Source organism: Mustelus asterias, chromosome 12, assembly GCF_964213995.1.
Source record: "Mustelus asterias chromosome 12, sMusAst1.hap1.1, whole genome shotgun sequence".
Taxonomy (NCBI): domain Eukaryota; kingdom Metazoa; phylum Chordata; class Chondrichthyes; order Carcharhiniformes; family Triakidae; genus Mustelus; species Mustelus asterias.
The window spans coordinates 43,461,374-43,472,528 of NC_135812.1; the positions used below are offsets into that span (position 1 = coordinate 43,461,374).

Sequence of the window (11,155 nt, forward strand, 5' to 3'; positions counted from 1 at the left end):
TGCCCCGTAACGTGTTGTTGAACATGAACGCCACGGACTGCTGGTCCGTGAGCAGAATGAACCGTTTTCCCGCCAAGTAATGGCGCCAATGCTGAACGGCCTCCACAATGGCCTGGGCCTCCTTTTCCACCGCCGAATGTCGAATTTCAGGGCCTTGGAGGGTGCGAGAGAAAAAGGCGACGGGCCTGCCCGCCTGGTTAAGTGTGGCGGCCAGGGCGAAATCAGATGCATCACTCTCCACCTGGAAGGGGATGGACTCATCGATAGCGTGCATCGTGGCTTTCGCGATGTCGGCTTTTATTCTTGCAAAGGCTAAGCGAGCCTCTGTTGCTAGGGAAAAAGAGGTAGACTTGATGAGCGGACGGGCTTTGTCCGCGTAATTGGGAACCCACTGTGCATAGTATGAGAAGAAGCCTAAACATCTTCTCAGTGCTTTGATGCTAGTGGGCAGGGGGAGTTCGAGGAGGGGACGCATACGGTCTGGATCAGGGCCAAGGACCCCGTTTTCCACCACGTATCCGAGGATAGCTAGGCGGCGCGTACGAAATACACACTTCTCCCTGTTGTAGGTCAGATTCAGGCGAGATGCAGTGCGTAAGAATCTAAGAAGGTTGGCATCGTGGTCCTGCTGGTCATGGCTGCAGATGGTGACGTTATCCAGGTACGAGAAGGTAGCCCGCAGCCCGTTCTGGTCCACCATTCGGTCCATAACACGCTGGAAGACCGAGACCCCATTCGTGACACCAAAAGGAACCCTTAAAAAATGGTACAGGCGACCATCCGCCTCAAAGGCCGTGTATTGTCGGTCCTCTGGGCGAATGGGGAGCTGGTGATAAGCAGATTTTAAGTCGATGGTGGAGAACACCCGGTACTGCGCAATCTGGTTGACCATGTCAGATATGCGCGGGAGGGGATACGCATCCAGCTGCGTGTATCTGTTAATGGTCTGACTATAGTCTATGACCATCCGGGGTTTGTTCCCATTCTTAACCACCACGACTTGCGCTCTCCAAGGACTCGCGCTAGGTTGGATGATCCCTTCCTTGAGGAGCCGCTGAACTTCAGATCGAATGAAGATCCGATCCTCAGCGCTGTAACGCCTGCTCTTTGTTGCGATGGGCTTGCAGCCTGGCACGAGATTCTGGAATAGGGAGGGTGTGGTAATCCTAAGCGTTGTGAGACTACATGTGGAGCGCGTTGGGCAATTTAGAGGCTGCGGATCTCCCACTGAAAGCGGAGGGAGTGGCCCATTGTACTGCAGGGTTACACTCTTGAGGTGGACCATAAAATCTAGTCCTAGGAGTATCGGCACGCAAAGGTGCAGTCACACAAGGAGCCTGAAGTTCTCGTAAACCGTGCCCTGCACCGTCAAATTGACCACGCAGCTCCCTAGCATGGTGACAGACCGGGACCTTGACGCCATCGAAATTGTCTGCTTGACAGTCCGAATCTGGAGACCACACCGCTTCACGGTGTCAGGGCGAATGAAGCTCTCCGTGCTCCCACTGTCAAACAAACAATCAATCTGGCGTCTGTTTACCTGTATGTCCATCATGGACTTGTCGAGTCTGTGAGGCTTGGCCTGGTCCAGGATGATCGACGCCACCGTTGGTTCGTGGGTGCAACTGCAGGCAGCTGAGATGGTTGATGACAACCCCTAGTGGTCATTCGCGGTCGGTGCCGACCAAAATGGCTGCCCCCATAGGTCGCACGTGGACGATGGCGCCAAAACCTGCGGCCCCTGCAGGTTGCACGTGTCTTGCAACTCCATCGTTCGGAATGGCGACGTCCTGGAATCGCACGTGGTAGAAGACCTTGAAGACGCAGAAGACAAGGATGCCGGCTCCGGGGAGTCACACGCCGCACTGCTGTTTTTGGATGGAGGTTTGGACCGGCATACTTTGGAATAATGCCCCTTCTTGCCGCAGGCGGAGCACAACACCGCTTTAGCTGGACATCGCTGCCGAGGGTGTTTCACCCCCCCCACAGAAGTAACACCGCGTGCCACCTGGAGCTGCTGCCGTTGTCAGGTCCGAGGCTGGAAACGCAATCGCGCAGTTTTTCGGTCCCGCTGAATAAAGTGGAGTCTGCGGCTGCCCCTGCCACACTGTCTCCATGCGGTCGTCGGGGTACATCTCCAGACTTTTGGAGGCCGTTTCTAGAGTGTCAGCTAACTCTATGGTTTTAGTGAGATCGAGGTTACCTTGCTCCAACAGCCGAAGGCGGATGTACGACGAGCCGATTCCCGCCACGAACGCATCTCGAGCTAGGTCGCTCATGTACTGGTCTGCCGACACTGACTTGCAGTTGCAGGCTCTGGCTAGCTGCTGAAGCTCGCACGCGTACTGTTCTGTCGTTTCGCCGGGCTGCCGCCGTCAAGTGGCTAGAAGGTGTCGAGCATGGATCTCATTCGGCGGTTTGTTGTATCGCTTTTTGAGAAGCTCGAGGGCCCCTTTGTAGTCAGGGGCCTCACGGATCGCTAGGTATACAGCGTCGCTTACCCTCGCGTGGAGGACCCGGAGTCTGTCGGCGTCGTCGGTGACCGCTGTGGAGGCGTCGAGGTAATCTTGGAAACACTTCAACCAGTGGTCGAAAGTGTTCGATGCTCCCGCCGCACGTGGGTCCAACGTAAGCCGTTCGGGTTTAAGCATTTGCTCCATGTTTTCTTTTGTTTAAGAATTTACTTGTTGGCAATAAAATTGATGCGCGATAAATCACACGGGAGGCAGGATGTACTCGGGAAATAAAGGCTTTCATTGCCAACAATAACGGAGCTACTATATACAATAGACAATCCCAGACTAAAGGGTCACCAGGCAGAGCAGTGACCTTTATACCTCTCCCAGGAGGCGGAGCCAACTGGGGTGTACCATAGGACTATATTAACAGGTAGAACAGCCCAACCCTAACCCCAACAGTAACATATCTACAGACTCATAGTACTGGCCAGACCATGGCTCAGCACTACCTGGTGGGAACCAACAATGGTTCACCACCATAGGCGGCCATGGAAAGGGATTCATATCCTGATTATTGTCATCATCAGGGTCAATTGGGACTGAGATAACCATCAGCACATCAACAACAAGCCTAAAGAACAGTCAGCTCCTCCCAGCAGCGCAACTGGAGCACAGAAAGATGTGCCTTTGGGTGTGACAGTTTGACATTTCAGAGTTCTTACATATAAATACTTCTCATTGTTATATATATATCACTTCCTGACTGTCAAACCATAATGTGGAGATGCCGGCGGTAAACACAGTAAGAGTTTTACCAACACCAGGTTAAAGTCCAACATGTTTAAATAACAAGACAGGGTATGCAACCCTTTACCCTGTCTTGGGCCTAATCTACATGAGCCAAGCTGATTGGAGTAGGCGGAGGTTTCCTCCTCCAAGGCTTGATCTCATTTGCATCTTAGCCAAAAGGCCGAGATGCCGCTTTTAAAAATTGCTTCATATGAAAATGAAGCTTAAATGCAACCCAATGACCTCAACCAAGTGCAGCATCCGCACAACTACACTTGATCTTAGCCAAAAGGTGTACAAGCAATCCTTTTTTTTAATTTCAAAAATATACTTTATTCATAGAAAAAACTCTCAAATAAGACATTGCAAACAACAGATCCAAAAGTTACAAACAGTGCAAAAAATGAATCATTTTTACAGTACAATACAGTGCTTATTTACAAAACATTACATTCATTACATTTCATTACTTAAACACTATGTACATACGTCAGATTTCACTGTGTGCCGTTATTTTTCAGATTGGCACACAGTTACGCAGGCCGAGGGTATTCTGCAGTTACCCGGCCCTCGGTCTGCCTCGGTTGAGACGCTTTACACGGTGGCCTTTCCCCATTGAGCCTTTGCAGCGGCTGCCCCAAGCTTGAGCGCGTCCCTGAGCACGTAGTCCTGGACCTTGGAATGTGCCAGTCTCTGCTCTGGGGTCAGTGATCCATCCTGATCAAACCTGTGCTGTACCCGGCAGGAAGATCTCTGATAGCCTCGCACCACTCAGGGATACGATCGCCTACGTGCAGGACAGGCGGGTGGACACCTGCCTCATCAGTCTAGACCAGGAGAAGGCGTTTGACAGAATATCGCACAGCTACATGATGGATGTGCTCTCCAAAATGGGCTTTGGGGAGGGAATCCGCAATTGGATCCAACTGCTCTACACAGACATCAGTCGCGCAGTTTCAATCAATGGGTGGGAATCAGATATGTTTCAGATCAGGTCTGGAGTCAGGCAGGGCTGCCCTCTCTCCTCCGTCCTTTTTGTGTGTTGCATTGAACCCTTTGCCGAGGCCCTCAGAAGCGACCCAGGCATCAAAGGGGTTACAATCCCAGGCAGCGGAGGGATGCAAGTCAAAGCCTCCCTCTACATGGATGACGTGGCTGTTTTCTGCTCAGACCCCTCGTCTGTTCGCAGGCTTCTTCGAGTCTGTGAGCAGTTCGAGCTGGCCTCGGGGGCCAAAGTCAACCAGGGTAAGAGTGAGGCCATGTTCTTTGGGAACTGGCCTGACACATCCTTTGTCCCCTTCACCGTCAAGGCAGACTACCTCAAGGTGCTGGGGATGTGGTTTGGAGCGGCAGGGGCATGCGCCAAAAACTGGGAGGAGCGCATCGCCAAAGCCAGACAAAAATTGGGATTGTGGGAGCAACGCTCCCTCTCCATCACTGGGAAAAACGTTGTGATCTGATGTGAGGTACTGTCCGTGTTGTTGTACGTGGCGCAGGTGTGGCCAATCCCCAAATCCTGCGCAGCAGCAGTGACCCAGGTCATCTTCAAACTTAACTGGAGATCAAAGATGGATCGTGTCTGCAGGGAAGCGATGCACAAATCTCCAGAGAATGGAGGGAAAAACGTTCCCAATGCCGCCCTCATCCTGATGGCCACTTTTGTATGCGGCTGCATCAAGCTGTGTGTAGATCCTCGGTACACTAACAGCAAGTGCCACTATTTTTTGAGGTTCTACCTGTCCCAAGTGTTGCGGAGGATGGGTCTGGCCACATTGCCGCTCGAAGTAGTTGGACCGTACTGCAGCACCTGTCCTTCATGGAGGAATTCTTCCGGAAACACACCTTTGACCACATGGCTATCAAGCAGTGGTCAGCACGTAATGTCCTTGAGGCCCTGAGAGAAAAGGAGATGGCGGATCCTGTCGGATGGTTCCCTGAGCAGACTGTCAGTGTTATCTGGCAGAATGCCTCATCACCAGAACTCACAAACAAGCACCAAGACCTGGCTTGGCTGGTGGTGAGAAGGGCACTCCCCGTCAGATCCTTTATGCACGCCCGAGGTCTCAACCTCACCGCACGCTGTCCTCGAAGCGGCTGCGGGGACGATGAGACGGTCGCACACCTCCTTGTGGAATGTGCCTTTGCAAAGAAGGTCTGGAGTGAGATGCAGTGGTATTTGTCGCGGTTCGTCCCGAGCAGCTCAGTGACGCAGGACTCTGTGCTCTACGGGCTGTTTCCAGGGACGCACACCGAGACAAATATCAACTGCTGCTGGAGGGTCATAGAAATCATAGAAACCCTACAGTGCAGAAGGAGGCCATTCGGCCCATCGAGTCTGCACCGACCACAATCCCACCCAGGCCCTACCCCCACATATTTTACCCACTAAACCCTCTAACCTACACATCTTAGGATTCTAAGGGGCAATTTTTTTTAACCTGGCCAATCAACCTAACCCGCACATCTTTGGACTGTGGGAGGAAACCGGAGCACCCGGAGGAAACCCACGCAGACACGAGGAGAATGTGCAAACTCCACACAGACAGTGACCTGAGCCGGGAATCGAACCCGGGACCCTGGAGCTGTGAAGCAGCAGTGCTAACCACTGCGCTACCGTGCCGCCCCATCAACTCGGTGAAGGACGCACTTTGGTCCGCCCGAAACTTGCTGATCTTCCAGCTGAAAGAATTGTCCTCGACCGAGTGCTACAAGAATTCTTATTACTTAATACCTTAGTGAGCCTAGTCTGCACTCACTCCAAGAACAATGTATCCTTCCTGAGGCATCCGGAACTGAACGCACCTCAAGTAGAGTCTGAGGAAAGTTCTGGACCATAACCAGCCCTAAATGTCACCACTGTCGTTTTATTGTTGATTTGAATGCATTCTCTCGGTTCACATTGCTTAGGTCACAGTTCTCTTTTCCAGCCTGATCAACAGTAATCGGTAATCTCTCAGGCAGAGTGCGTCAGCGTAACAGCCAATGGATTACCCGACTAGCTGGGGAAGAGAGTCAGAGAAACCCCAAAGGTTGCCTGTATCAGGTGTAGAATCAGAGGCAGGGACTCTTGCTGCAGCTTAAGAATTTATTGTTTTTATCAAAATCCACTCTCTGCTATATTAATGGCAGTATTAGTTCAGCGTTCATCTGTCCAGAACTTTCCTCAGACTCTACTTGAGGTGCGTTCAGTTCCGGATGCCTCAGGAAGGATACATTGTTCTTGGAGTGAGTGCAGACTAGATTCATTACGGTATTAAGTAATAAGGATCGCTTCTCGGCCTTTTGGCTAAGATCAAGTGTAGTATGGTCGGCAGCCCATGGTCGGCCGCACTTGGTCAAGGTCATTAGGTTACACTGAAGCTTCATATGTTTCATATGAAGCAATTTTTTAAAGCGGCATCTCGGCCTTTTGGCTAAGATGCAAATGGGCTCAAGTCTTGGAGGAGGAACCTCCCCCTTCTCCAATCAGCTTGGCTCATGTGGATCAGGCCCAGGACAGGGTGGTTTGGTCACTCGCCCTGTCTTGTCAGCCTGGATCTGAAATGTCTCAACTTGTTGAGACTCTGAATTGGATTTGATTTGATTGAATTGGAAAAGTATTTTTAAAAAATAAGGATTGCTTGTACACCTTTTGGCTAAGATCAAGTGTGGTTATGCGGATGCTGCACTTGGTTGAGGTCATTGGGTCACATTTAAGCTTCATTTTCATCTGAAGCAATTTTTAAAAGCGGCATCTCAGCCTTTTGGCTAAGATGCAAATGAGATCAAGCCTTGGAGGAGGAAACCTCCGCCTACTCCAATCAGCTTGGCTCATGTAGAGATCAGGCCCAGGACAGGGTAGGGGTTGCATACCCTGTCTTGTCAGCCTGGATCGGAAATGTCTCAACTTGTTGAGACTCTGAATTGGACTTGATTTGATTGAATTGGAAATGTATAAAAAAAAACATTTCCTTGAATTTAGAAGGTTAATCGGCTTCTAATTAGGATACCTGTTTAATATAATAGGATCCTTACAATTCAGAAGGAGGCCATTCAGCCCATCGAGCCTGCATCGACAATAATCCCACCTAGAACCTATCATTGTAACCCCACTTATTTACCCTCTACTTCCCTGACAATAACGGGCAATTTAGCATGGCCAAACCACCTAACCCACACATCTTTGGAGTGTGGGAGGAAACCGGAGCACCCGGAGGAAACCCACACAGACACAGGGAGAACATACAAACTCCACACAGTCACCCGAGGAATTGAACCCGGATCCCTGGCTCTATGAGGCAGCAGCGCTAACCACTGTGCCACCTCTAACCTGCACATCTTTGGACTGTGGGAGGAAACTGAAGCACCCGGAGGAAACCCATGCTGACATGTGTAAAAATACTGTTTTCAGCCACCAGCACAAACTCTGTACAACAGTCAGTAACTACAACCCGTATTCCAGTCACGAACCAAGGATGATCCAGACCATTCACAATCAGCACTACCATTTACTTGCTCCATCACTAAAACCACTAACTTCCACCCCAGTGACATTGCTGCTCTCTGCCCTGCCCTAGCACATCTTCTGCTGAAACCATCTCGAAACACAACTTTTGTTTTTAAAGAGTTGACTATGCCAATGTTCCCCTGACCTTACCTCTCACTTTGTGCCCTCTGTCAACTTGTACCCCCCTCAATGTGACTTCAGCCAAATCACTGTTGTCCATTTTTACCTAGCACCTAGTGCCATTCATAGAATCCCTACAGTGCAGAAGGAGGCCATTTGGTCCATCAAGTCTGAACCAGTTCTCCAAAAGAGCAACTTACCTAAGCCCAACCACTCCCTGTCCTGTCTCCATAACGCATTTACCGTGGCCAATTCACCTAACCTGCACATCTTTGGAGTGTGGGAGGAAACCGGAGCACCTGGAGGAAACCCACGCAGACACGGGGAGAACGTGCAAACTTCATACAGTCACCCGAGGCTGTCTGTGTGGCAGACAGTGACCCAAGGCTGGTATCGAACCCGGGTGGCTGGTGCTGTGAGGCAGCGGTCCAACCATTGTGAGGCAGCAGTGCTAACCACTGTGCCCTAAAACCCCATCACCCTGTGCTGCACATTGGCTCCAGGTCAACAACTTGATTTAAAAGTGGTTATCCTCATTTTCAAACCCATCTATGGCCTTTCCCTTCCTACCTCCAAACTCTTCCAACCTTTATAAAACCTCAGTCTCCCTCCAGTTCTGCCCCTTCAGTTGCCCAGGCTGCAAGCTCTGGAAGTCCCTCCCTGAACCTTTCCCACCTCCTTGAAAACATGCCTTAAAAAACTGAACTCTTTGACAGAAATCTCCAAAATCAAAAATTGTCTGATCACTCTCCTCGGGACATATTAGTACTTTGATTTGATTTGATTTACTATTGTCACATTTTTTGGGATACAGTGAAAAGTATTGTTTCTTGCGCGCTGTACAGACAAAGCATATCGTTCATTGAGAAGGAAAGGAGAGAGTGCAGAATGAAGTGTTACAGTCATAGCTAGGGTGTAGAGAAAGATCAACTTAATGCAAGTTAAGTCCATTCAAAAGTCTGATGGCAGCAACATTGTATAAATGTTAACAACATTATATAAATATGGGCGGCACGATAGCACTGCAGCATCACAGCATCAGGCACCTGGGTTTGATTCCCGGCTTGGGTCACTGTCTGTGTGGAGTCTGCACATTCTCCTCGTGTCTGCGTGGGTTTTCTCTGGGTGCTCCGGTTTCCTCCCACAGTCTGAAAGACGAGCTGGTTAGATGCATTGACCGAACAGGTGTCGGACTGTGGTGAGTAGGGGAATTTCACCGTAACTTCATTGCAGTGTTAATGTAAACCTTACTTGTGACTAATAAATAAACTTTAAATGAACCTTTCAGATGAGTAAATAAACTATTTCCACTGCTGGATGAGTCCAGGAAAAAAAAGGGGCAAAATCTTAAAATGAGTTTGAGACCATTCAGCGTACTGGAAATCTGGAAGTCTCAGCTGTAAAAAGCAGTCAATTGAAAAGTTTAAGACCCAGGTAGATAGATTCGTAAGTGTTATGGTGGATATATGGAGTTGGACGGCACGGTGGCACAGTGGTTAGCACTGCTGCCTCACAGTGCCAGGGACCTGGGTTCAATTCCGGCCTCGGGTCACTGTCTGTGTGGAGTCCGCACGTTCTCCCAGTATCTGCGTGGGTTTCCTCCCATAGTCAGAAAGAAGTGCTGGTTAGGCGCTTTGGCCATGCTAAATTCTCCCTCAGTGTACCCGAACAGGCACCGGAGTGTGGCGACTAGGGGATCTTCACAGTAGCTTCATTGCAGTGTTAATGTAGCCTACTTGTGACGAAAAAATAAACTTTAAGAGTCAGATCAACTATGATTGAAATGAATGGCGGCATAGGATTAAGAAGAATGGTGTGTTCCTTGTCCCTACGTTCCTCTGATAATGACTCACCTGTATCCCAGTCCATTCACTCATTCTAGCTCCATATCCTGTGATCCTGTCACCTATTAAATATTGTGTGGAGAGATTAAATATAGTGTGGAGACATGTTTTCTGATTGTTCTAAGTGGCCCAGTCTCATTTTATTACTTCCTCTGGTCCTCAATTCCCACAGCAGAGGAAATAATTCCTTTGTATCTACCTAACTGAATCGGGAATGCCACACAATGGTCACATTATTTTTCTTACCGTATGTATTGTTCCTCAAGGTAGTTATTTTTTCTTTCGTGATCACACTGCCGGTTTTGAGGGAATGGCCATCAATTTGAATGGATGTTAAAGAAAGAAAACCAGGTTTCTGTAACAGACTGGCAATCTGCAAACCCAGTAACTAGTCAAAAACCTGCCATCTTCCCCACCAGCCGCGGGAATTATGATTAATTCCCAAGATACTGCTTTGAGTAAAATCAGAGGGACAGTAAGAAAGTGTTGTTTTTATTTAACAAGTGGTTCTTTGGACATCTCTGTTTATTAATTGTACTCAAAAGGTGCTGATGGTCACAAATGATCAGTCTGTTTGTTTACTGATTGGTCTGGAATGGTGAGTCGTGAGAATGCACACATTCTCATTGCAGGCATGTGGCGTCTAGGCGGTTGCGATCACCCAGGAATACTTCCATCCAGAGTTGACAATCCTATCTGCCCAAGATCTCTTTTATTCATTCATGGGACACGGGTATCGCCGGCAGGTCACCATTTATTGCCCTTCCCTAGTTGCCCTTGGAGGGCAGATGAGAGTCAACCACTTTGCTGTGGCTTTGGAATCGCATGTAGGCCAGACCAGGTAAGGACGGCAGATTTCCTTCCCTAAAGAAACCAGATGGGTTTTTCCGACAATTGACAATGGTTTCATGGTCATCAGAAGATTCCTAATTCCAGATTTTTTTTTATTGAATTCAAATTCCACCATAGGCCTTGGTGAGATTCAAACCCAGGTCCCCAGAACATTAGCTGAGTTTCTGAATTAATAGTCTAGCGATAATACCATGAGGCCATCGTCTCCCCACCAACTCAACCCCTTCAAGTCAGGCAGAAGACTGAAGAAGAGGCCAGTGGGGCCTGTGGCATTCTGACAGAAAGCCAAGGTTCTTCATTCCTTTCCCCAGAACATGCACACTTTGTTTGGTGGATGGAATCTTCTGCTCTTACCGAAGGTGAGCGTGGGGGCAGGAAGGGCATGTACTTAGGTGGGATGGTGGCAGAGCAAAACAACCCGTACCCACCCAAAGGCAGTTCTTGACAGGAAGACCCATAGAAACCATAGAAACCCTACAGTGCAGAAGGAGGCCATTCGGCCCATCGAGTCTGCACCGACCACAATCTCACCCAGGCCCTACCCCCACATATTTACCCGCTAATCCCTCTAACCTACGCATCCCAGGACTCTAAGGGGCAATTTT

The 11,155-nt window shown here is 49.4% G+C and overlaps 1 pseudogene; it reads left to right on the top strand.

The window, feature by feature from the left end:
* The first annotated feature begins 6,514 nt into the window (after positions 1-6,514).
* LOC144502105 (U2 spliceosomal RNA) lies at positions 6,515-6,720 on the top strand (annotated as a pseudogene).
* Positions 6,721-11,155: the final 4,435 nt, after the last annotated feature.